Raw genomic sequence first — 23,617 nt, forward strand, 5'->3', positions numbered from 1 at the left:
TCTTGTCCATCGGGTAAATGACATAGGCATGCATAACCGGACATATGAGCAGGTACACCATCACTGCAGTGATTTAATTAGACATGTCCGGCAGCATGTGTCTGATATCCACAGACAACAGCTTGCCAAAGGCGGTGGGGAACCTATCCACCCCCCCTCACCAGTGTGGAGGAGCACCTCCTAAGTGTTGTGGCTCCAGGCCAACAACAGCAACATCCACAAACATGTGTCATCATGGAGGCCGGAGCCACCCAGCATGTTGAAATGGAGTGTGCAGGTAACATGCCATATCTGTAGTTGACTGTTCTCTGTACTGGTAGTTTATGCATGTGTGAGATGTGTACTGTTTGTGTAGCTGTTAACCTGCCTATTCTTCTGCAAGATTGATATTCTGAGCATAATCTGTACACCTGTGAAAGCCACCTGTTGTACTACTGTACTTTATCATACTCACAGTATCAATGGCACAGTTGTGGCCAATGGCAATCACTGTCATATTTTTGCAGGTCCCTCTGGAGTGACAGCAAGGCAGCTAATCCATGCTGGTGAGTGTGTAATAACAATACTATTGCTAATGACATGTGCATGTCATATGGAGGTGCAGTCTGTGCACAAGTAACACACCTACGCATAATGCATGCTGTGCATGTTTGCTGGGAGACTATGCATATCCCATTATTCTCAATAGCTGCCTCACTCACATGCAATACACAGAGCATGACACACATGTGTGGCAACACAGTACTGGACATTGTATAGGCATACCTGATACACATGTACACAACACACACATGTTTGGCATACACACTACACCTTAGCCTGCTACACATGTCCAATTATGACACCTGCTGTATGGCCACCCTTCAGTATCCCACTTATCATCTACGCAGCACACATAATATACCTGAGGGGTAGAGGCCTATCATGTCTTTGTGCAATAGTCTTGAACAAATAATACATTCATGTTAGGCAATGCTCACTATTGGCCACCTTACAAACCCATGTAACAAGTGGCTGTGTAATTGTGGATGTAGTCATGTTACTGCACGTCAGGTACAGTATGCTAGCTGCCTGTTTGGCACACATTATTATTGTTGACTGACCACAAGAAGCATGTTGATCATGGCTCACGTTACTACACCACATCCAGTTCCGCCGACCACAAAAGTACACATAGCAGTCATTGCGTAGCACCGTCATGTGTTTTGTGTGTGTGTGTGTGTGTGTGTGTGTGTGTGTGTGTGTGTGTGTGTGCAAATATATGCACCCACAGCTTGTAACACTTGCACAACATTGTTATGTCCTTGTACGCATTGTGCTCAGGGTGGAGACAATCACTGAACAACTACACACAAGCATCAAGTACACGTATACTGTTATTAACAAGGGCTGTCTAAACTTGCACTGCATGTTCCTGTGCAACACATAATCTGCATGCTGACACATGTGCAGTGATGTTTTTCCTTGTGATACTGTCACCCACCCTAAAACAGTATTGTGTATGTGTTGGATTGCAGGTGTGTCTGTGTTTGTATCTGCTGTACTGAGGAGTGTGCTTGTGTGCCTGTGTGCCTGTGTGCTTATGTGCCTGTGTGCTTGTGTGCCTGTGTGCTTGTGCGCCTGTGTGCATGTGTGCCTGTGTGCATGTGTGCATGTGCGCCTGTGTGCATGTGTGCATGTGCACCTGTGTGCATGTGCACCTGTGTGTATGTGTGCATGTGCGCCTGTGTGCATGTGCACCTGTGTGCATGTGTGCATGTGCGCCTGTGTGCTAATATCGTGTACACATTTGTAAACTGTGTTTCCTATCTTTCTCTCACAGGTTCTGATGTTGCTCTGGTGGAGTGCAGCAGGGAACCTGAAGCCACTGCTGGGGATAGTGATTATGATGATACATGTGTAATGGCACAGGGAGGTGTGACAGAGTCTGTCGTTGGTCAGCCAATTGACACTACACAGCAGTCAACCCCATCAATGCACACAGTCATCCTGCCGATACATCCATTGTCACCAATGTCCTTAGCTGAGGGACAGCATACAGTGGGCACTGACCAGGGTAGTGTGGTATCATTGGCACATGCATCGCCTCACAGCAGCCATGGCCAGATTCCTGACATGGTATCACACAGGCAGATGTCCAGGGGTTCTCGTGGGAGCATCCGTGGTCGTACTGCCTTTGTCAGATGTGCCCACAGAGGTCTTTCAACCTCAGCTATGTTCCGGGCTGTAATGCAGGCACAGGCACATATGGAACGGTACACCAGACAGGGTCTGAGGGAGCTTACAGCACATCACACCGCTATGAATGACACTATGCGTGACGTTGCGTCTGCCATCCGTAACATCAGCGAGGTCATTGATAGACGTTGGGGGGACACATTAGATCTCTTCCACAACTACATGTCCAGGAGCCAGGACAGTGCAGGACGGTTGAGGCGTTGACGTGGACATATGCCAGCAACATTATCAGCTGGCAGTCATCACGGACGACAACAAACACGCAGCTGCTCCCATAGTGCCAGTACCAGCCCCAGCAATGCTGGGTCTGCACTGTCATTAGACAGTCCGAGAAGACCACATGCACGTGGCTCTGGATAGTCCCAGCAGGAACATGTGTCCAGTCAACAACCCACTGCTTCTGATGACAGTACCCAGTCTGGCTTAGTACCTGATACTGTCTGTAGCACCCCTGCCAGGCACAGGTACCGTGTCCGTGGCCAGAGACAGTGATCTGTATGACCTGGCAGGTACAGTCTGTGGCTGTCCACAAACACCCGTATATGGCAGCCACGTGGTGAAACTGTGTGCATGCATACACACACACATAATGCTAACACCTAGGGCTAACACATACACACACACATTGCAGCAACATTGCCCCATGTTGTACTGTTGTCCCTCACTAACACACACACACACACACACACACACACACACACACACACACACATACATGTCAATTGGATGTGTCAATGGCAGACTCTGGCAAACCAAGTACACACCCTGTGCATATGATGAAACTGTGCCACCTCCTGACATCTGTAACATTGATGCAGGAACAGGGTGGCATGGTGCTGATGCACAGGGTGACTACATAGCACTGTAGTAATATTATCATGTTGTTAACAGTACAGTGTAATGATACTGTTGTGGGTATATTCGAGCATGCATGATGCATTACCTATGTTTGTCATTGCAGTTTTTTATACACCAGTGTTAATTCCCAAAGTGTACTGTCTGCACATGTGCCACATGGCTGTTGTGTGTACCTGTGCCTGTATGTGTTGGGGTGTGGACAGTACATGTGTGATGTTTGCAGCACTGAGTTGCAGGTATACATTTGTGAACATGGTTAGCATGGAACATGACATGGTTTGACAGTATGCTGTGGGTGATACGGTTTCCAAATGTCAATGGTCTGCATTCTGGTAGTATACACAGCTTACATAGCCTGACATTCAGTGGTCATTACATGGTGTCTCCTCAACTGATACACAGATGTAGGAACCAGGTGTCAGTGATATCCCTGCAGTACTACACTATACCAGTAGCCATTCTTACTGAGCCCCACACATCCCTGGGAACAATACTCTTTGGCATATAGCAGTCTCACGTACATGCCAACACACTACGGATATGTCCATCCATGACTGCAAATACATACAGTGGCCTACAATGCATTCTACACATGACACACCTAACCACCACAAGGGTATCATATGGACAGATACCTGTTGTCCAAGCCATGCTGTATTGCTGTAACACAACTGTGGCATTGGCATCGGAATGTAGTTAACATAGTATTCCAACAGTACCATGTAGGTGGTAGCACCCATCATGTAGAACGGGTAATGGTGTGTACATGTGGACAAGTGTTATCTTATCTTTCCTGTGATATTCACATTTCCAAAGGTATTCTGCAGTCCCTCGGTGCATCACCTAAGCAAGAAGGTGTCTGTATGCATATCGGCAACAGTTGCCATACACCTACACTGGGTGTCCATCACTCACAGACTTTGCTGTGTTTTAACATGTCTGACATATACTCCAGACATGAGCCCTCACCCACATTAATCTATCAAAGCTTTCATGGGTGTGTGTCTCATAGTTGGCCTAAGACACAGATCACTGCAGTAGCCTGCATTGTCACCAACATACATGTATGGCCTAAGGTCTGGTAAGCTGTGGCACATGCTGGCAAAGGTAACAACTGTATTCATATGGGGCAGACTTCACACATAGGAACTATTAAAGGTCACAGGTACATATCTGTATGTGTCACACACATACCTGATGTGTGCATTGAAATTACTGTTATAATAATATGTCATACAATAATAAAAGCAAAACACAACCGCACACATGGCATTTGTAGGATTCAAACCCCTACCTATGTTATGATACTTGAGAGATACGCATTAACACAGTGTGCAGCCTCCCCCCACCCACACACAGCAGTTGCAGTATTCAAACCCCTATCTAACTATGTTATGATACTTGAAAGAGACACATTAGTGCAGCACGCTATTTGCATTATTGGATGAATTCCTTTCTCCTGCTATATTTATAGGATGCTGACATCATCAGTCTTTCCAAAGAGGAATGTACATCCTTTAGTGTGTTATCCCAGTCTTCAAAAAGGCCATTCCTTTCACAGAGAATTGCATACATATACTCCCCCACACAAACAGTGGTTGCAGGATTCAAACCTCTACCTAACTATGTTATGATACTTGAGAGAGAGAGATGCATTAGCACAGTGCGCTATTTGCATTATTGGACGAATTCCCTTCTCCTGCTGTATTTATAGGGTGCTAACATCATCAGTCTTTCCAAAGAGAAATGTACAACTTTTAGTGTGTTATCCCAGTCTTCAAAAAGGTCATTCCTTTCACAGAGAATTGCATACATACCCCCCCCACACAGTGTTTGCAGGATTCAAACCCCTGCCTAACTATGTTATGATACTTGAGAGAGACGCATTAGTATAGCACACTATTCATATTACTAGATGATGTCTCTTCTCCTGCTGTATTTATAGGGTGCTGACATCATCAGTCTTTCCAAAGAAGAATGTACATCTTTAACTATCCCTCAGTATGGGTGATAACAATATCTGTGCATTAACAGACGCCTAGTTCAGGGTCACATATACACACTGACACTGCCAGGTTATGTTCTATAGCATGCTTCATGACCACAGAACTTGTAACACACAACACAAGTAGGGGGTGTATCCATATACATCACAGATACACACACCTCTGGGTTGGTACCACTGCACTAAACATGACAGGCCATACATATACAACTACCATTGTGCAAAACTGCCTTTTGGTTTGGTGTGTAATTCAGACCACCACCACCCCCCCCCATACCCAGTAACCACACTTGGCTTTCCTGGGAACAGTGTAGGATATGCAGGTCTTCACACACACCATTATAGTGGTTGACTTCAGGTACACAAATATTGACTGGGGATACTACTCAGGCCCTCAACATCACCCTACAGCCACTACAATTTGTGAATCCATGTGCTATGGCACAACCAGTCACCACACCCACAAGGGGGAATACATATTGGACCTGATCATCACCAACATGGGGACTCTATATTCCACACCAGAGGTAGAACTGTCATTGTGAAGATCAGACCATAAACAACTTTCCCTGGACATCCATATCCCATCCCCACCCCCAGCCAAGGAAATCACTGTAAAGAATTTCTCAAAAGCAGACTTTGCACTTGTGAAGACTGGGGTGGAATACTTCAAAGGCCTCATGCTGGAGGATAATACAGCCCAATCTGCAGAATCCTTTACAAACACATTGTATGAGCACCTGCAGGTATGCATTGATCATGCTATCCCAAATAAAACCATGACTCCTCCAAAACAGGAGACCTGTCTGGTTGACCCCAGCCATATATAAGCTGCACAACAGAAGGAGAAAGCTACTACATAACAGAGCAATAGCCCACAGACCCACATAGATCATAACCTCTCCTTTGCTAATCACATTGACAGAGTCATTGCAAAGACCTTTATATAGCCCTCCTTATCACATGGATGTTTGCATGTAGATCATGGGAGGTCATTGTGGCCCTCTACTAGTCACTCATCAGACCCATGTTTGACTACAATGCCCCTTTTGGGGTGTACCTTACCCAACACCTGCGGCAACTACAGTGAATACAACAGTACCTCCCCAAGAGGATCATGGGCTACACATAGATGTCCTATGCAGCTCAACTAAAGGATCTCCAGCTCTACTCAGTTTCTTAACGCCTTCTCAGAGGTGATCTATGCCTGACATACGCAGCCATTTCAAACCCAGAAGTAATGGACATGCTCCACCTCATAACATACAAGACCCTTAGAGCTACACACTCCAGGGACCTAAACCTCAGCACAAAAATAAATAGGACATGCTGCAGGGACAGATTCATTACCCAGAGGCTCCCCTCACTCTGGAATTGAATCCCAATTAAAGTTAGACATAGCTCCTTGCCAACCCTCTTCCAGCAAAATACAGCCACATGGATGGGAAATTGCAAATTCACCCCTGGGATCTCCACTGTGTCCTTGCTTGACAGAGGCACAGCAAACTAACTTTAAAGGGTGCCTTCTGTGACCTACTTTACAGCGGCACAGTAGGCTACTCTACTGGGGAGGTGGACGCCAAATACACTCTGCCTAGGCTTAGTAATTCCCTAGAGCAGACAGCCTAGTATTGACCTCTGCACCTATGTTTATGTTCAGGATGCACAATATTTGTTGCTGCTACTGTTGGCAGGTCTTTATTGCCATAGCTTTTCCAGTTTCTATGAACAACTTGTGTATCTGCATAACATGTTTGATCATGACAGGGTTCCAGTATATTAATATATGTGTCTGTTATCATTTAACTGTGTGCACATGGCGGATTGCTGGATCATGGGAGGTTCCTGGCTTAACACATACAACTGCCAGATATGTGTGACTGACTGCTATACTCAGACATGGCCTAAGTGTGTGAGCATGCCCAGTTCAGGCTTTCCATGGTTTGTTGCCTGACATATGTCTCATTTATCCAAGTGTGTGAGCATGCCCAGTGTGACCTTTCCATATGTTGTGATCTGGAGTCCACTACATTTCTGGTTGTGTGTGAACATGACCAATATTGACATTTATACTGTGTGTGTTGGAAGTCATGTTGTGTTCTTACTGCCAGACTCCTTTGTGTCATAACTCAACAGGGATTATGCTGTGCCTGCAGGGTTTCCATGTGATAGTTTGCAAAGACTTGGCAACATTCTCTCATACTAGCTGAACACTGCAATGGTGTAGTGGTTCAGTACTTTCACTATAGTGCACAGTATCATGGGTTTGAGTCCCATCACTGCTTTAAATGTTCATACTGAGCAGACCAGACTGGTTAAGGGCCAGTTGGGCAACTATGAGTATGTTGCATTTTGTTCAGCTATGGCCTACTTAAACCAGGCTTGTCCGACATTGCTGTGTATTCACCACCTTGGGTGGACATTGCCAAACATTACTCCACAGTTGTACTAGTTGGTGTGCGTGATTCTGTTCATAGGTTCATACTAGGCTATCTGCCCTAGGGCATTTATAATCCTAGCTAGAGTGTGTTTGGGTTTCAACACACATTTTAAGTGGAGTTTGCCATGACATTTTTCAAGGTTAGTATACTGTGCCTCTGTCTAATAGTGACATAGAAGTGATACCCAGGGTAAACCTACAATCTCCCATCCACTCATCAAGATTCGTCTTGAAGAGAGTCAATGAGGGACTCTGGCTAACCTGGAGTGGGGGTTTACTCAAGAGTGGGGGGAGCCTGTGGGTTATGAATCTGTCACTCCAGCATGTCCTATTTATTTCAGTCCTGAGGTTCAGGTCTCTTGAGCACGTAGCTTGATGGGATTCTGATTTTCCAAGGTGCAGCATGTCCATTCCAGGTTGGACGTGGCTTTATACATCAGACACAGATTGCCTCTGGGCAGGCGGTATGCCACTGAGTGGAGCTGCAGTTTCTTTAACCAGGCAGCGAATGGCATGTGTTTGAGCCCTTTGATCCCCCTGGTGAGGTACTTTTGTGGTCTTTCCAGCTGCTGCAGGTGTCTGATAAGGTACATCCCACAAGGGTCATTGTACTCAATTATGGGCCAGATGAGGGATGAGTTAAGAGGCACGATGACCTCCCCTGATGTAGATGTGAATACCTTCATGATTAGGTGGGCTATATGAAATGTTTTTCTAAACACTTTGGCCACATGGTTATTGAATGAGAGATTGCTATCAGCTTGGGTCCCCAGGTCCCTTATCACTTCTTCCATACTTAATGGGTTACCACCTATGTGGTAATTTGTGGGCACTTAGTTTTTGACAAAGGGGAGGACTATACACTGTTTTGCATTTAGCTTGAGGACATGGCTCTGGCACCAGTTGTCTGTCTCTATGAGGCCCTTTTGTAGGATGCTTGTGTCAGCTGGAGGGTCAATTATGGCGCCCAGTTTGCAGTCATCTGCAAACATGTTCACCAACAGTCCTTCTGTGTTGGCCTGTACCTCTGAGAAATATATACCAAACAAGGGAGGTCCCAGGACTGAGCCTTGTGGGATGCCACTTGTAGCTGGTTTGGGGTCTGACATGGCTCCAGCATTTCTGACCATGTGGGTTCTGTCCTTGAGCCAGTTTACAACACATCTAGTGACATAGGGGTTTATATTGAAAATGGTGATCTTATCTATGATGACCAAGTGGGGTACTGTATGGAAGGCTTTTGCAAGGTCCAGGTAGGCTGTGTGGACCACCTTCCCCTCGTCAATGTCCTTGGTGACTGTTTCAAATGACTCAACCAGGTTTAAGAGGCAAGATCTGCCCTTAACAAAGCCAAACTGGGTAGTAACCAGTGTCTGTAGGTCCCCAATATGTTTATTTCTGAGGTCCATGATGATCCTTTCCATAGCTTTGCAGACCAAGCTAGTCAGGCTTCTGGGGCGATAGTTTGATGTATCCATTGAGGCACCACCTTTGTGGAGAGGGACCACTGTTGCTGTACACTGCTCTTTGGGTACATATCCTGTGGTAAGGCTGAGATTGAACAGTGGTTTTATGTTTGCGTTCAATTCTTCTTGGGGTTCATGTTGGACACAGCCCAGGACACCGTCTGGTCCCATTGATGCTGTGTGTTTTGCTTTGGAGAGGCTGGCTGCTTCCTGAGCATCTGCGATGTCAGGGGGCCAGCACTCTGCTGGGATAGATATTTGCCCTTTTGGTGTGGGGGGGGAGTTTGCACTGAACCTGTCAGCTCAGATGTTGGCAATGTCTGTGGGTTTGGTGTATTGTTTGTCATTTTGGACTACTTCTGAGCATATCTGGGGATTCCCACACAGGTTCCTACCATAAGTAAAGAATGCCTTGTGATTATCCTTGGTGTCCTGTACAATTTCTATCTCAACAATGGCCTTAGATGATCTTATGTGTGGCCGTAGTTTTTCAATAATACTGATCAGAGATGCCTTCCCTTTTTGGGATTTTGATCTATCATTTAGTAGCTTCCTCTAGTATTGTATGGTTTGTTTATGGCTGGGGTCCACCAGACAGGATGCCTGGCTTTGGAGGATTGGGTCTTGGTTTTATTTGGGATTGCGTGATCCATGCATTCCTGAAGGTGTTCATAGAATGTGTTTATAAAGGGTTATGAGGTCTGCGCCATATTTTCCACAGGCACAGGGGCTGTGAAGGATTCCACCTCAGTTTTGAGGAGTGTGACATTTGCTTTAGTGAATAATTTTCACTGTGTTTTTCTGGCCATGGGCTGGGATCGGGATCTGAATATCCAGTGAGATTACTCTCTGGTCTGATCTTACCAGTGAGGGATACACTTCTGGTCTTGGGCATAGAGTCCCCATGTTGGTGATGATCAGGTCCCTTATGTTTTCCCCTGTTGTGGGAGTGGTAGCAAGTTGTTCCATAGCATTTTGGTTTATAAATTCTGGGAACCTTTGGGCTAGGGTGTTGGGGCTAGGGTAATGCTCCCAGTCTATGTTTGGGTAGTTGAAGTCGCCCAATATAATGCTGTTTGGGGAGACCTTCATATTTTCATGTGTTCTCCAGTCAGCTAAGTATGGTTCCTGGGTTTAGGAGGGTGGTCTGTAGCAGGCTATGAACTGAAAGGCGGTTTTAACCACTGTTAGTTGCACATGGATAGTCTCCGATGCTTCATGCTGTGCCACCAACCTGGGGGTGTGGGTATCTTTGAAAAATATTGATACTCACCCTCCTTTTGTAGTTTGTTCAATGTTTTGGAGCTGTAAAGCATGGCATAAGGTGTAACCTGTTAATGCTAGGGTGCTCTTGGGAGCCTTGAACCAGGTCTCTGTTACTGCACAGATATCAACATTCTCCATGCTGAGGAGAGTTTGGAGTGCATGCATCTTGCAGTTTAGACTTCTGGCATTGAGTAGCATTACTTATAGCTTCTTATCCCTTGTCATACCTATGGAGGTGGGTTTGTGTTTTGAGCCTTACCTAAAAAAGGCACTATGGGGGTGACAAGAGCCTTTGGCAATATCCAAAAGGCCACAGGTGATATGTGAAATCCATCCCTAGCGAAGCATCATGTCTTGTCGAGCATGTCATCCCAGGCTGACAGGCATTGTATCCCCTTTCACTGACACCAGTACTTAAGCCAATTGTTGTAATTGATCATCTTGTCTTCATATTGTGGCCTCATGTTTGGTGAGGGTAGGATGATACTCAAGGTCATCAAGTTTGCATATACTACATGGTGGTAAATACTGTTTAGCACTATCTTACATTGCTTAACACATGGCAATCATGCCTCACATGGTGCTGCAGGGCTGCCTATGTCAGATGCACATACTGCACTCCCTATACATGTTTGGAAACAGGTAGTTTCAAGTTAGGCATCCCTTTTACTATATGTGCGAGTCAGAGAGAGGTATCATTTCCAGGGTTCCTACTGAGCCAGCGTATGTGCTATGCGTTGCCTCTTTCCCAAGGCCAAGGCATACTGGGCACGCCTCCTTCTGCCTACTGGGGCAGGCTCAGGTTGTTCCTCCTCCATGTCACGCTCTGCCTGTGATGGCCTTGGCACTGGTGGGGGGCTGTTTGTCCCAGGCCTATGCTGGTCCTGCTGCAGCTGTTTTCGCAAAATCATATCATGTAGCATAGCACATACTATGACAATTTGGGTACATGTAGTTGGTGAGTACTGCAAGGCTCCACCAGATGTGTCCAGGCACCGGAACCGTGACTTGAGCAACCCAAACACACACTCGATTACATTTCGTGTTTGTGTGTGTGCCTCATTATGACATTCCTGTTCAGGTGTGTGTGCGTTTCTGATGGGTGTCATCAGCCACGGCTCCAGTGCATAGCCAGCATCCCCCACTAAGTGACCATGTGGGATGCCCCCATTGGCAAATGTCTGGTACAGCTGCATCAGATGCCAGATATGGGAATCATGGTAGCTTCCAGGGCAGCCAGCACACACATTCATTATTATGCCCTGGGCATCACACATGACCTGGCAGTTGATGGAGGGGAAGCCCTTGCCGTTAATGTAGGCCCTACTCCGCTCACCAGATGGTGCTTTGATGCGTATATGCATGCAGTCTATTGCACCCACTACCTCAGGGTTTTCCTGCTATTTGCTGGAAGAGACGCATATTGCTGGCCAATACCTCACGGGAATTGAGGAAATATGCATGATCACTGACATGTGCTGACATGGCATCCAGGAACTGGTGCAGTACCCTGGATGCTGATGCCTGTGATATCCCCATCATATCACCAGTTGGTCTCTGAAAGGTACCTGTTGCTAGTATTCTTAGGCCAACACATGCTTTGGTTTCCACTGGGATGGGTTCCCCTCTGTTGGTTCTGTGTGTGAGGCGTGGCCTGCACAGCTTAACAATTTGCTGCAGAAGGTCTCTGTCCACTCTATAGTGCTCCACTATGTCCAGCTCCTGTAACCCCTAGTAGGTGACCCTGGGCCTGTACACTCTTCTCCGTCTTCTCACTTTGGGTTGTCCGGCAGTATTTGCATTGTCACCACCCTCAGCATGTTGCATATGTCCAAGAAATATTGCCAGTAGAATCCACACAAAACGTCTCAAATACAAGATAAATGTCAAAACCACAGAAAAAGAGACGCTGACAGCTGCAAAAATCCAACAAGGCCTTTACTAGTGCAAAAACACAAGCACTTTCACAAAATGAGCTTCCTCAGGTGTACATCAAGCACTAATGAGACACACCTATATATACACAGTACAAATCACATGATGCAAAACAATCAACAAGCGGAAACACACTCACAGCAGCTCACACGCGCGCACACATGCTTAGACAGTCTAAAACTTGCTTATTCGGGTTAAAATGCACGGACACCAGCACAAACATGCTTACAGGTCTTCCAACAGCCTTATACATGCTTACTCCAGCTTAAATGCACGCACTCATGCTTCCACGCCCGCACTCTGTCTTACTCAAGTTTACAGGCGCGCACACATGCGCATACCCACTCAGCAAGAAACGTTGGTGTTATCCACAGTATACACCTTCTATTTCTTGGCTTTCCCTGGCCTACCTGTTGATACACCTCTTTCCATGATGTCTAACTGACAGCTAAGACATGCCACTGTGCTCCAATGAGCTTCACTACTTTCATACATACCCCCCTTGTGATATCACCTATCTCCTACTCTGTTCCTCCCCATATCCTACTCCTACACTCTACTGACTGTGCTCATTTGCTATGTAAAAGTGTGATTCACTATCCTAACACTCATTTACATAGGATTGCCTACTAATGCTTGGTTACATGTCTTAGACTGGGCTTCTCCCCTTAGCAACCCCTACTCGGTGGCCATGTTGTCTTCAGCCTGCTATTCCCTTACATTGTCATTTAACAATTTTCATAAATTCCACGTTTGTGGCTTTTATTGTCTTATTTTATGATTTTTATAGTGCACCCCATTTGCGCGGCGCTGCGCTACGCTTAAACATCGGAAATCGTCTAAAAAAAATCTTTTTATTTTAAATTTGCATCTGGGAAACTTTCCAATGGCCATATATTTAGCCATTGGCATGCTTCCTCAACCATATGCGACCTTTATTTGGAGATGACAAGGCTCCATTGTGCTATTTGCAGAATGGTACTCAGTTGTCAACTGAGTACATTTCTGCAGCTAACACGTCTTCCACAAAAAACACACACTGCACCAAATGATGAATTTCAGGTAGTCATCTAATAGAGGCTGACCAATTAAAAAATCTACAAGTCTCAGCCGTTCGCTTCAACAGTTTATTAAAAAACACACAGCACAAAAGCTATCAGATTAAGCGCTTTCATCTCTTATCCAGAGACTTCATCAGAATCAAATACCTCCTTCACGAAATTCACCAGCCTACGAAGATTACGTCACCTACTCGGACAGGTTTGTGCTTCCTGGATCGCAAATTTACCTCATTTGCATGCCTTTCGGCTGCAAGTGAGGTAATTTGCATATCCCAGCCCTGTCCATGTAGGAGACGTTTTAGGAGCTCTTTTACACGCCCCTACAGGCTGTTCCTGGATCGCTCGTCAGACATGATGGCTGCATGGAGTCTTACTCTACTCGTAGACTCCGTGCAAGCCATCGTGAATCCGGCCCAGAGTCTATTATAATTTTTTTCCTCTTTTTTTGCTTCAGTACTACTCTGGATTGAGTGTACTGGCTCATTAAGTTTGTCTTCTCTTGTACCTGTAGGCAAGACTTGAGTGACTAGGAGTGGTCCCACCATCCTGACATGGTCAGTGGAATTTGCCCAGCCCTACTTCCTTACCCCAGTATGCTGACACATATGTCAAACTGGTGAGTCAGTAAAGACTGGCCTGAGTTTATGCACTGCCCTGGGCTGTGCAGTGGCTACTCCTGCTTAGATCTCTTCTTCTCCCTAGCCTGGCATTCCATTTGAGCTCAGGCCTCTACCAAAGCTCAATTGGGTATAGTCAGGGCTTTAGTCCTCAATGCCACTGGTGCAAGTAAATACAGATTCTGTTGGAGACACAGAAACAGTGGCTGCAGTGCAAACAGACATTAGACAGAGCTGGACTGTGGAAGACCGGTTATTCTCAAGGATGACTGAACCACTTCCAGCATTAGACAGGAAGCTTGAAGTTGTTGAGAGTGAACACAGTGGCCTTAACAGTTAGACTGAAGAGTCTGAGGTTTGAACAATATGCTTTTCTTTATTTGGCAATCGAAACCTATAATTCCTTAGATGCAATTGTAGCGAACGTCTCTGGAATATAGACATAAGGTTATATAAGGAGTAGGTGGAACGATTTTCTCATTGCATGATTAGGTGATGGTGGAGCTATTTAAAAATAACAAAGAAATAAAAATGCACATTGTCAAGACAATGAACTCCAGTTTTATTTAGTGTTTTGTCTTACAATCAAATTGGATTTTTATTTTTTTTATTTCTCATTTTTTATTTATTTAATATTTTCTTACTTAATGCATTTTACTTATGGTCAGGCATTGTCATTTTTTGGAGTTATTTAAGAATAATTTTTAAATAGGTTAACTGTGTTCAGTGTAAGTATGTTCTCCTCCAGGAGGACTGTTGGTAGGTATTTTTGTGGGTATTCTGGATTGCTCTATAAAAGTGTGCTATATTATTTTTTTAAGGGAGGGATGCTAAGCAAATATATATTGCAATTGGTTTAGTGCTAGTGGGTTGAGCCCAGGTGCACATGTGTGTAATATACATTGAATGGCTAATTATATTGTGCAGTAATTTTTGGTCTTATAAAGCCTTATAAGTAAGAAGGCCATATAGCATAGTAATTTCTTTAAATACAGGGTGTTGTGGACTGTAGTTTAGACTCTTGGGAAGTAATTTTTTTTAAGCTTTAGATTTATGTTTTATGGCATATTTTACTGTAATTGTTTTTTTTAGGCCCGTGCATATTTTGAGGGGCAAAAGATTTTTGCACCTTATAACTTGATATGTTGACTTTATGCAATGCAGTTGTCTGGTCATCTGCAGTTGCCTGAAAGCACTCTATTTGTTAGAGCAGTTGGATGATCTGAACATATGCTGGAGAAGTTATAGTATGAAGTTATTCAGTTAGTAGTAGGGGGTGAGAAAAGACACTGCATATTTATTTGTTTTGGAAAAGAGTTGCCAGGCTTAGTTAGTTAGTTAGTTAGTTAGTTAGTTAGTTAGTTAGTTAGTTAGTTAGTTAGTTAGTTAGTTAGTTAGTTAGTTAGTTAGTTAGTTGATTCACAACACTGATTATATCTTCATTTTTACAGGTAATATATTTTTATATGCAGGATAAGGATTAAATGCAATTAACTGAGGGAACTGATGGAGAGCTGATGTTTTTGTCACATTTAATGGGGAATCCACACAAAAATGTTTCCTCTATATTTCATAAGTGTATGGAGAGTCCTGAACTATGCCTTCAGACTTGTTTTTGTCTATAATGCTTTGACTATCCAGTCTGTTTAAAGTAGAAGGGGGATATCTGCAAGCTACACTTTTATTAAGTGTAGGATCTGTGGAGAACGAAGGTCTGCCTCTCCAGTCCACATCATTTTCTGTTAAGTAAGAACATTACTCTGTTCATTCTTAATGAGGTGTTTTATCTCTTCCTTGAATGTGTTTTGTTGTTATTCTTGTTTATAACTCTATTGGGCATAGACACTAGGCTGCAAGCGTTCCGGTTTACTAGGCTTTGCTCTTTTTGGGATATTGTCTTTTTTATATATGCTTGTATTTTGAAATACTTCAATTATATTTTTGTAATTATATATTATCGTTACCTGGAGTGGTCAAGCTGTGCTGAATATACAGTCAATGAAGCTAATTATAGTCACATTATTACCTGGAGTAAAGAGGATTTATATTAGTTTAAAGAAAATGTTTGTTCTATAGTATTTGTATGATCTGTTAAGGGGCTCTACAGCTCTGTTAAATTATTTACAATTTTGCTTACAGAAAACATAAACCTGGTATACTTTTACCAAAAGAAGCACATTTAATCGAATCAGAAAAAGAAATGGTATTACCGCTTGGACGCTGGAGTTTTTTTTTTTTTTCAAGTTACCCAATAGAAAGACATAGGGGAATTGCAACCGTATTTCACTTTCAATGGTGGAGGTGCCTTTTATTTTGAAGAAGAAAGGTGATGTTGGCAGGGGGAGAGTGCATGCATCTTATGCAATATGTAAAGGTATTGTAGTACAAGACATGCCATGCTTACATCTTAAAGTCAGCGAAAAGAAGCATCTATCTGACATCAGAAAGGTGCTTAACAGACTTTTGTTAAGCACTCCTCACTGCTGTTAGTCTACAGTCTTACCCTAGAGTATTATCAGCAGTCAAAGGCCACCAGAGAAAAGTGGTGAGAAGCACAATGAGGTTTAAAAATCTATTGCACACTTCACTTAACCTTTTTGTTATTTTTTTGGAAGGTCTTAACAGGTTTTAGCATTCTTTGCATTTCCTGAAGCTCTGCTGCAGTAGCTGCTATTTGTGTGAAAATGGTAAGTGTGTTATAGTTTTCAAAGATGTAATCCACCTTAATGGCCCTACATTTTTTCCTAACTATTGTAATATAGGACAGCAGATCAATCCCCATGTGATACAAATAATTATGATTCAGTCTCTCAGATAATTACCTACCTTATGTCTTCTTGATGTGGATGACAAAATCCCCCACTGTAGTTTCACTCTTAAGGTGAATTTCCTGACATCCATGTCTAAAACACATAACAAGCTGCTTATGATTAGAGCCCTGGTCATAATTGTCTACATTATGGGTCAACATACAACTATTATTAATGTTTATATTATGCCTGGGGCAGAATAAAAGATAATGACTTATATGTTGGAGTGGATAGCTATCTAGAAAGGTCTTGTACTTGGGGAGGAGCCTGGAATGTAGCATTTCATTTCGAAATTTTGAGGAAGTTAAGTCCTTGGCTTATGTGTATATATATTTGCATGTATGGTAAATATGTATAAACACATGGTATGTCTTCCCAGATTTATACATGTATTTTTTCCTATGTATCATTCTTTTCTAGAAGGAATAGAATTTTAATTTTCAAGAGACATGTTTATATTTTACATTTTTGGGATATTAACTGAATTACACTCATGAAGCATTCTCTTCACCTCAATAAGACATCTTACCATAACAGTGGTTGGTGAATATGCTTTTTTTAAATATTATTATTTTTTAAAGAGTCTCAAGAACTTAAAAAAATGAATAACCAGGTAGGGTTAAATAAACACCAAATGAACAATATGCCTTTGCAGTCTGATTTATTTAAGGAGAACATAAACAACTGCTTAAATAAGTTCACATATTTGAAGTATACAGTGATAGGCATGTGTTTTCAAGAATAATATTAAAAATTATTTAATTTTCAGGCAGGGATAGCTATGGGCAATCATGGAATTTTTAAACAAACCACAGATGTGATTTTTTTTTTAAATTCACCCTCATTACAAAAGTATTTAGAGTAAGACATTGAGTGCAAGAGTGTACTAGTACCAAAATATGGGATCCAATAACTGGAGCTTTACTGTTAGCCCTGACTGAAGTGTTAAAGGCTTTCAGATGTTTATATGCTTTGTTATAGAGAAAGGGAGGAGTGCCTAAGTATTTTGCAAGAACTGATCAAACCTTAGATGGGATAATAATGTTATAATTTTCAAAGGAATATGGGGGTCAAGATGAACTTCAGAAAGATGATCAAGCTGGATAGTTTGCCATTTGAGATATTTTTAAGTCTGGGGAAAAGTTTGTCCTTCGCTTCACCACTTTAGTCAATTATGTTTTGAATACTGTGGATTCTACTATTTAAACCTTGAAGTGGTAAGCATAATATTTTGCCCAGTTCTTATAGACTGACCTTAGTCCTGAGCCATGATTGAAGGTTTCCTATGGGTATACCAGCTAAGATGGTTTATATTTATATATATATATATATATATATATATATATATATATATATATATATATATAAAGAGAGAGAGAGACCATCACTAATATGTTTGGATCAAATGGGGTTTTGCCTGGTCACAGTAGCTCTGATAATATAAGGAGATAAAGAATAATTTTAATTACAAGTTTCAATGCTGAGAAGGCATTTGTTTGCATGGATGTTTAGACCTGTTTAAAGTAGTTTTGAAGATGGATTTTCTAAGGGGACTATTAGTCTGATCATGAAATTTATTAGTATGTTACCTACTCTTGCTGTACAGCCTTTTTGAAAACTGGGTAGAAGATAAGAGTATTTCAGTATTCAGCTGAGGAACTCTTTATTGGCTACTGTTACTTTTGTACGATATGAATTGACACAATGGGTGAAAACTTTTTTCTTGCATTAGATGTTTATTTTATACAATTTTTCTTAGAGGGTACAAGCCTTGAATTGCTTTGTTTTGCCCTTAGTTACATAAGTACGCAGGAATTTCTTATTGTTCTACTTCATTCACACTTCTGCTCCAAGCTACAATAAAATCTTTGTGGAATTTCATGGTGTGGATGAAAGCAAAGAATAGCCTGTAAGACATTAACACTCTCCATTCTTTGGGTGGTAGACTTCCTGGTTTACAGTGACTGGGAAAGCGGATTGGCTGAGATTGCTCAATAGTATTTCCATGTCTATTTGCCAGGCTGGTTGGAAGAGAAGAGCATGGGAGAATACAATTAGTTTATCAATACTTAAGAGTAATAAGTCTTAATCTTTATAGTCATGCTTTCCAATATGGGTACAGATCTCTTGGATTCTGCGGTTTGGGTTTTTACGTAGAGTCACACTAATGCCTGATTGAATGATTTTTTTTTTGCTTAAGTCTGCAGTAATAGATGGTTGAAAACTTGTCTAGATTTGTAGTTTGGGTAATAGGTGACATACAGCTTTACTTTGATCACTTGTGAACCATTTGCCCACATGTTTATAATGGAAACAAATCACAGACGATATTATGAAAAGTTGGTGAAATATTTCCAAAGGTGAAATGGTGTGGAGGTGAGGAGGCTGAAGGGCTTTTTTTGGATTAAATGGATCATAGAGGCAAGGGGGAGATGCTCCTTTAGATCTAAACAAGCTGTTGACAGGCTGTAAGAAATGGAAAAAGTTAGAAAATCAATAGAAAGGTAACCATTTTCAGACTGTACCAGGAATGTGGCAAACTTTGATTTTGGTAAACCATATATATATACTAAGAAATCAGGAATATTTACATTGCTTTGCTTGGCAATGCCAGTTTAAGTACTTTTATGTGCCATCTAGAATTAGTCGACATTATTCTATGTAGTAGTTGATATGGTTGATATTACAGGTACCTTAGGTGACTGGTGCAATATGATTTTGGGATGTGAAAAATCAATAACTTCAAAGAGGAATATACAGAGATTTTCTGACAAGTTTTGCCTTGGTATGATCATTTTGGATAAAGCACTAATTTTGATTTCTTGTGGTGGAAGTAATCATTTTGGGAATTCAGAAAAATCTTTACTGGGTCTTTTGTTATTGGCTTCAAAAAAAGCATTTATTAAAAATGGAAGAACAGTTAGTAGCTTTCAGGAAGTGGTTCAGGTGACATGATTTGAAAATTCTTTGAGCTAAAAATGGTTGTTGACAATTTACAATACAGAGAAAAGTCAAAATAAGAGGACACATTGTTTTTTTATCAGTGAATATCTTGTCTTAATACCTTTTCACTGCAACTGATGTGTCTGTCACAAATAATTTTGCATGATTCTAATATAACTGTTGAGCTGGAGCTACAATTTGATAATCAGTATTCAGTTTTTAGGTACCCCTACTATGTATATGCACACACACACACACACACACACACATATATATATATATATATATATATATATATATATATATATATATATATATATATATATATATATATATACATATATATATATATATATATATATATATATATATATATATTAGGTTCGTTTGATTTTCATTTTTTACTTGATTTTTGATACTGACATTTTCAGCGAAGTTTTGTATTCATGGGAAAAATATAAATGTGATCTGAGGAATGACTTAAAGAAGTAAAATGAACCACTTTTTATGTATCTGACTTTGTTAAACCAGAGAAGAATATAGATTACATGCTCATACAAAGATGAAAACTATATAATGGTAATAGCATTTAAAATCAAGTAAGATTATGGAGTTACAATAAAAAGTATATTAATATATATATATATATATATATATATATATATATATATATATATATATATATATATATATATATTATTAAATATATTGAGCATTTACTAAGTTATTTTTCATAAAATATATTTCTGTAGGATATGTTCACCTTCTGGTTACAATTGAAAGAGAATTATGTAATACACATTATGCAAAGTAAGTTAGCAAACTGAGAAATAGAGCAATACGTGCAAATATCTTGTAGACTGTTAAGAATGCACAGTTGAATATTTCAGGCCTGTGGTTTTACACTGTTTTATTTTTTGAGAATAGATTGTGATAAAAGACATGGCAATAAAATAAGAGAAACATGCATGGGCAAAGCATGCAATTTCAGAATGTTGATGAGATGTTAGTGGAAATGAGAGTTCAGCCACTGTTTATGTAAATTATGTTAGAATAAAGGAATCTAGTTGGTATAATAAAGAAGGGTTAATATAATGGAAACATTTGGAGTTCCATTTTGTAAGTAAGCATGGAAACTGCTTTAAGAATGAATATGTTATTGGGTAGATGGCAGACATTTTCATAACTTAAGGGAGAAGCTGGAGAAGTTGTGGTCACTGCAAGTGAGTTTAATATGGTGGGGTGCAGAGATGGGGTATCTGTGGACAGCAGCCTGAGGTTGTAGTGAGGTTGTATTAGTGAAAGACTTCCTAATAAAAAGGAAGAGAATCAAGCTTTAAACATTTATAAATCAGTGACTTCAAGAGAAGACTAGACCGTTATATGATGGGGAACCACTTAGCCATGACGCTTTATTTTGAGGTTGCTTGAAGAATTTTTTCTATTGTTGTTAGAGAGTATTGTTAGAAAGATTAGGCTATAATCAAAATGACCTAATATTATTTTTTTACTAACTTTAGCTCTTCCATCTGCCAGTAGGAATTATAATATTTTTCTTGCCAGGGGAAACGTTTGATTTTTCTTTTTTTCTTTTTCTATTGTCTGTTCTATGTGTTTATTGTTGTTTAGGTTTGTATCTTTCTATATCTAAAGGGATTGAAAGTAATCTGATTCTAGTTTCTCGTGGTTGTTGTATTGTGAATACCAGTTTTAGGTGGCAGTGCCAGGCCTCTGTTGTGTACCAAATAGAATAGCCTTGGTTTTCTTGTTGTTAATGATGAACTGCATGTTTATCTAAAAAGGTATCTTCTACAGATCTCCTTCAAGCTATTTTCTACTTTGTTTAACTTATGAAACTGATGGTCTCAGTCTGTAAGATGCCACATAATCTGTGCATAGTATTAGAGGTGGTCCGGGGACATCTTTTGGCAATCTGTTTATAAACAGTGAAAACTGAAGGAAGAAAGAGTTTATTGTCTTGAACTGCACCTTATAGTTCGGAGACAGATACTTATGCAGAAAGTTCTACTTTTACAACAAATTCAAATCTATTAGGAAGTTTTCAACTTGCTTGCTTATTTTATTGTTTAGATCTAAAGTAGAAAGTCCATCAAGATGTAAACAATGCTTGATAAGGTTGAAGACAATACCTTGTACTTTTGAGGTTCTTCTTGTCAATATTTATTGGGATTTCATCTGGTAGTGCCCATACTGCTGTCATTGTGCATCTTCTGATCAACAAATATATCATCAGAGAGAAGGACGTATTTCTGTATGAAGTCTCAGAGTTGTGTGAAGATTACCTTTTGAAGGATTTTTCCTAGCATTGTCAGTAATGATAGTGGTTAAGCATCTGATGTGTTTAAAGGTTTTGACATTTTGGAGAGAAAGAGAGACAGGGTTGACTAATTTTGATTTCCAAACTATACATTACAGTTGACAGACAAATCTAGCACTTAATAACAATATCAAATTTGTAGACTGTCCATTTCATTGAGTTTGTCCCTGCAGATTCATAAAGAAATGGTAATTCTCCAAAATTAGTGGACGCCCAGTACTGAAGTTGGGGGGCTGTGCCTATATGCCCTCGACTGCTGATATAAACCTTCCCTGCGGTCACACCATTTCTAGTGAAATATGATAAACTTAACAAATTAGGAGTTTGACAAGCTTGACCTCAATAACGATGATGACAATTTCCTGACAAACATATTGTAGATGTGATGAAGCGGCCATAAGCATATACTGTTTTCATACTTTCATGAATCAATGATACAACTTATCTGTTCTTTTCAGTTAGAATTTTACCCAGGAGATGTTCAGTTTCTTTTCTTCTTATGTACCATAAGTACAGAAATGCAGTGTATGGGGGTGATGAACGGGGACTAGATGATGTGAAGAGAAATACTGGATTTGAATGAAGACTGATTTGTAAATTCTGTCAGGAAGTCATTAACAACCAGGTGAACCTTATGGATATTTATACAGTATGGCAATGCAAAGTTGTTTTATTTGTGACAGTATGGCAATGCAAAGTTGTTTTATTTGTGACAGTATGGCAATGCAATGTTGTTTTATTTGTGACAGTATGGCAATGCAATGTTGTTTTATTTGTGACAGTATGGCAATGCAATGTTGTTTTATTTGTGACAGTATGGCAATGTAATGTTGTTTTATTTGTGACAGTATGGCAATGCAATGTTGTTTTATTTGTGACAGTATGGCAATGCAAAGTTGTCTTATTTGTTTTGTTTGTTTAGTGGGTTCATTAGTTTCCCAAACTGTTTGAGGTTAGAAACGTTAACTCACTACTGCTTTCTGGCATAACAGGTCTTGTGCATCTTGTGAATTTTTAGCTAAGTTTCCTACAGGAATAAACTTCCTGCAAGATATTGAGGTTTTAGATTATTTCTATTGCTTCTAAAATCTCTCCCTTCATTTTAAATGTGATTTTGGGTCTGGTGTAAGCTATTTGTTGTTACTAGGGTATAAAAGTTTGAAAACAAACAGAAAGTATTTGAATTACAGGTCTGTAAGAGTGTCAGTATGTTGGCTGCTAGTGTTGGAGCTTGACCTTATAATATTTTACATAGTCAAGAGAGTCTCAGTGATATTTTAGTTGGCAATGTTTTGGGGTAATTTTAGATAGAAGGATATGTTTTGAGGCAGTTGTTTGGGATTTCTAATCATGAGTGGAATAATCAGATAGAACAGTGATCATAGTATGAGAAGCTGTGTTTTAGAGATGAGCAGGAGTTATGTTTATTGGTTATTTCATTTCTGAGTCAAGAATGGTGTGGTTTCATAACCTACAGTTGAAGCAAGTTGCTGCTTGTACATTATGCAGTAATCTTAGATCAGCTAAGAATTCAGTGACAGTATTCTTAAGAGGCTGTAGATATTGAAGTTTCACCGAATAATTATGTTTTGGTAGAGGTAAGATGTCTCTAGAAGTTGTTTAATTAGTTTTGGAAATTT

Source organism: Protopterus annectens, chromosome 12.part0, assembly GCF_019279795.1.
Source record: "Protopterus annectens isolate FY-2018-M chromosome 12.part0, PAN1.0, whole genome shotgun sequence".
NCBI classification, from domain to species: Eukaryota; Metazoa; Chordata; order Ceratodontiformes; family Protopteridae; genus Protopterus; species Protopterus annectens.